The sequence below is a fragment of the Arachis hypogaea genome, chromosome 11 (assembly GCF_003086295.3).
Source record: "Arachis hypogaea cultivar Tifrunner chromosome 11, arahy.Tifrunner.gnm2.J5K5, whole genome shotgun sequence".
In the NCBI taxonomy this organism is placed as follows: domain Eukaryota; kingdom Viridiplantae; phylum Streptophyta; class Magnoliopsida; order Fabales; family Fabaceae; genus Arachis; species Arachis hypogaea.
The window spans coordinates 98996305-99001376 of record NC_092046.1 but is presented as its reverse complement, the minus strand read 5'-3'; the positions used below and the strand labels follow the sequence as shown (position 1 = coordinate 99001376).

Genomic DNA, 5072 nt, shown 5'->3' with positions numbered 1-5072 from the left:
TTAGAATATTGCTTGCCCTTGAGCAAGAGAAGAAAGAATAGATGAAGAAGAAGAAGAAAATATGGAGGAGAGGGGGGAGGGGTGTATTCGGCCATATAGGGTGGGTTTGGGTGGGAAATTGATTTTGAATTTTGAAGGTAGGTGGAGTTTATGAGGTAGGTTTATGGGGAAGAGTGGATGGATGTGAGTGGTGAAGTGGTGATAGGGAAGAGGGATTGAGGTGATTGGTGATGAGTTTTGGGGAAGAGTGTTTATGTGATTGTGTGAAAGAGGGGTGAGAAGAAGTGAGTGGAGGTAGGTGGGAATCCTATGGGGTCCACAGATCCTGAGGTGATCCTGTGGGGTCCACAGATCCTGAGGTGTTCAAGGATTTGCAACCTTGTACCAAATTAGGCATGCAATATACCCTTGCACACAACTCTGGGCGTTCAGCGCCAGATTGGTGCTTGTTCTGGGCGTTGAACGCCCATTTGTTGCCCATTTCTGGCGTTGAACGCCAGAACCATGCTTGTTTTGGGCGTTCAGCGCCAGCTCTTCTCCAGGGTGCAATTTTGGCATTCAAACGCCCAGATGCTGCCCATTTTGGGCGTTCAGCGCCAGAACCATGCTCTGTTCTGGCGTTGAATGCCAGCTAGATGCTTCTTACTGGCGTTTAAACGCCAGTGAGATCCTCCTCCAGGGTGTGATTTTTCTTCTGCTGTTTTTGATTTCATTTTCAATTTTTATATTTATTTTGTGACTCCACATGATCATGAACCTAATAAAACATGAAACAATAATAAAATTAGATAAATAAAAATTGGGTTGCCTCCCAACAAGCACTTCTTTAATGTCAATAGCTTGACAGTGGGCTCTCATGGAGCCTCACAGATGTTCAGAGCATTGTTGAGACTTCCCAACACCAAACTTAGAGTTTGGATATGGGAGTTCAATACCAAACTTAGAGTTTGGTTGTGGGCTCCCAACACCAAACTTAGAGTTTGACTGTGGGGGCTCTGGTTGACTCTGTTTTCAAAGAAGCTTTTTATGCTTCCTCTCCATGTTTATAGAAGGATGACCTCGAGTTTTAAACACAAGGGAGTCCTCATTCAATTGAAGGACTAGTTCACCTCTGTCAACATCAATCATAGCTCTTGCTGTGGCTAGGAAGGGTCTTCCAAGGATGATGGATTCATCCTCATCCTTCCCAGTATCTAGGACTATGAAATCAGTAGGGATGTAAAGGCCTCCAACCTTTACTAACACGTCCTCTACTTGTCCATAAGCCTATTTTCTTGAATTGTCTACCATCTCTAATGAGATTTTAGTAGCTTGCACCCCAAAGATTCCCAGTTTCTCTATTACAGAGAGGGGCATGAGGTTTATCCCTGAACCAAGGTCACACAGAGCCTTTTCAAAGATCATGGTGCCTATGGTACAAAGTATTAGGAACTTTCCAGGATCCTGTTTTTTGAAATATTTTTGAAAACTTTTTGAAAACAAAATAAGAAGAAAGTACCTAATCTGAGCAACAAGATGAACCGTCAGTTGTCCAAACTCGAACAATCCCTGGCAACAGCGCCAAAAACTTGGTGCACGAAATTGTGATCTCAGGAAATGGCGCCAAAAACTCTGTGCGCACGTCTTAATAAATTGTTTTTCATTCACAACGTCGATACAACTAACCAGTAAGTGCACTGGGTCGTCCAAGTAATAAACCTTACGTGAGTAAGGGTCAATCCCACGGAGATTGTCGGTATGAAGCAAGCTATGGTCATCTTGTAAATCTCAGTCAGGCGGATATAAAATAGTCATGGAGTTTTCGAAAATAAATAATAAAATAAGGATAGAAATACTTATGTAAATCATTGGTGAGAATTTCAGATAAACGCATAGAGATGCTTTCGTTCCTCTGAACCTCTGCTTTCCTGCTGTCTTCATCCAATCAATCTTACTCCTTTCTATGGCTGGCTTTATGTAAGGACATCACCATTGTCAATGGCTACTTTTAATCCTCTCTGGAAAATGGTCCGATGCGCTGTCACTGCATGGCTAATCGTCTGGAGGCATCACCATGGTCAATGGCTGCATCCTATCCTCTTGTGAAAATGGTCAAAATGCTCTGTCACAGCACGGCTAATCATCTGAGGTTCTCGATCATACTGGAATAGGATTCACCCTCCTTTTGCGTCTGTCACTACGCCCAGCACTCGCGAGTTTGAAGTTCGTCACAGTCATTCAATCCCAGAATCCTACTCGGAATACCACATACAAGGTTTAGACTTTCCGGATTCTCATGAATGCCGCCATCAATCTAGCTTATACCACGAAGATTCTGATTAAGAGATCCAAGAGATAATCATCCAATCTAAGGTTGAACGGAAGTGGTTGTCAGGCACACGTTCGTGGGGGAATGATGATGATTGTCACGTTCATCACATTCATGTTGAAGTGCAAATGAATATCTTAGAAGCGGAATAAGTTGAATTGAATAGAAAAATAGTAGTACTTTGCATTAATTCATGAGGAACAGCAGAGCTCCACACCTTAATCTATGGAGTGCAGAAACTCTACCGTTTGAAAATACATAAGTGAAAGGTCCAGGCATGGCCGAGAGACCAGCCCCCATGATCTAAGAACCAGGCGTCCAAAGATGTCAAATACAATAGTAAAAAGTCCTATTTATATTAAACTAGTTACTAGGGTTTACAGAAGTAAGTAATTGATGCATAAATCCCCTTCCGGGGCCCACTTGGTGTGTGCTTGGGCTGAGCTTTAGCTTTCCACGTGTAGAGGTCATTCTTGGAGTTGAACGCCAGTTTGTAACGTATTTCTGGCGTTCAACTCTGGCTTGTAACGTATTTCTGGCGTTTAACTCCAGATAGCAGCGTAGAACTGGCGTTCAACGCCCTTTTACGTCGTCTAAACTTGGCCAAAGTATGGACTATTATATATTGATAGAAAGCCCTGGATGTCTACTTTCCAACGCAATTAGAAGCGCGCCATTTTGAGTTCTGTAGCTCCAGAAAATCAACTTTGAGTGCAGGGAGGTCAGAATCCAACAGCATCAGCAGTCCTTCTTCAACCTCTGAATCTGATTTTTGCTCAAGTCCCTCAATTTCAGCCAGAAAATACCTGAAATCACAGAAAAACACACAAACTCATAGTAAAGTCCAGAAATGTGAATTTAACATAAAAAGTAATGAAAACATCCCTAAAAGTAACTAGATTCTGCTAAAAACATACTGAAAACAATGCAAAAAAGCGTATAAATTATCCGCTCATCAACCCCCTAATTGGAATTAATTGACCAATGAATTGGCTGTTGATGAATTTTAGAGGAGACTAGGGTCTAGTCACATATTGTTCGCCTTGAATTAAATCTTACATGATTAAAATAAATTAATAAGAAAAGTCAATCTGGAAAATAGATAACTCTGAAGCCTTAACTGTTTCTCTATACTTTATTCCCAACGTATTTACTTGCCTTTGTTCAATATTCTTTATATTGTTTAATGTCTTTAAACTCTCAAGTACTACTTTTTGTTTGCCTAACTAAGTAAATTAATCAACAACTGTTGCTTAGTCCTTAAATCCTCGTGGGATCGACCCTTACTCACCTAAGGTATTACTTGGTACGACCCGGTGCACTTGCCGGTTAGTTTGTGGGTTATAAATACCGTACCAAGTTTTTGCCGCCGTTCCCGGGGATTGATGGTAATTAACAACTATTAGTTGTTTGATTGCTTAGATTAGGCATTTTAGTTTTAATTTTTTTATTTTTACTTAGTATTTTCGAAAAATTTTTTTAAATAAATAAATAGCACTAATATTTTTCCTTAATTTATAAAATTAAGTTTGGTGTCACCTAGTTAATTTTATTTTAATTTTCTTGTTTATTTTCCCTATTAATTTTCGAAATTTTCTGTCTAATTTCAGTCATCATTTTTGAAATTTATTTATTTATTTTATTTAGTATTTTTATTTATTATTTTACACAGGTTACCTCACGGGGAGTTCTCTACACTCTGACGTAGAGAATCCCATCTTTTCTTATTTTCTGTCTGTTTATGCGCAGGAACAAAGACAAGGAACCTCTTTTAGACTTTGATCCTGAACTTGAAAGGACTTGTAGGCGACGTTTGCAACAAGCAAGACTTTACAAGGCTACAGAATCTACTATGGATCACAATAATGTTGTTAATGCCAATGTGGCAAATCCGAATGGGGATGATCAACAAAGAAAAGTGCTTGGCTCTTACTCTGCTCCTACTACAGATCTTTATGGAAAAAGCATTCTGGTGCCTCATATAGCTGCGAACAACTTTGAGTTGAAGCCACAATTGGTCACCCTGGTGCAATAAAACTGCTAGTATCATGGTCTTCCCCATGAAGATTCAAATTAATTTATTTCTAATTTTTTGCAGATTTGAGATATTGTGAAGACAAATGAAGTGAACCCAGAGGTGTACAAACTCATGCTCTTCCTGTTTGCTCTGAGGGATGGAGCAAAGCTATGGCTAGATTCCTGACCTAAGGAGAGTTTGGATACTTGGGACAAGGTTGTTACTGAGTTTCTTACTAAATTTTTCCCACCAAAGAAGCTAACTAAGCTTAGGGTGGAGGTTCAGACCTTCAGGCAGAAGGATGATGAAATTATTTATGAAGCTTGGGAGAGGTACAAGCTACTGACTAGGTAATGCCCTCTGGATATGTTCTCCAAATGGACCCAACTAGATATCTTTTATGAAGGCTTGGGTGAAATATCCAAGATGTACTTAGATAATTCTACAGGTGGTTCATTGCACAAGAAGAAGACACCGGAGGAGACTATTGAGCTGATTGAATTGGTTGCTAGCAACCAATATTCATACTCATCTAACAGGAATCCTATAAACTCTGAGTGTCCTCAGAAGAAGGGTGTTATGGAAGTAGAAGCTCTTAATGCTCTTCTTGCTCAGAATAAGCTTATGTCTCAGCAAATAAGTCTGCTTACTCGACAGATGGGTGGAATGCAAGTCTCAGCTATCAACACCCAAAACCCATCTCAAGAGATCTCTTATGACATGACAGGTAATTTTGTGCAAAATGAT

The 5072-nt window shown here is 40.0% G+C and overlaps 1 non-coding gene across 1 annotated transcript; it reads right to left on the bottom strand.

The window, feature by feature from the left end:
- Positions 1 to 4589: 4589 nt before the first annotated feature.
- Positions 4590 to 4696, bottom strand: LOC112725253 (small nucleolar RNA R71). Its single transcript, XR_003164373.1, has one exon. It is a non-coding gene; the product is annotated as a small nucleolar RNA R71 (small nucleolar RNA).
- Between the last annotated feature and the right edge of the window lie 376 nt (positions 4697 to 5072).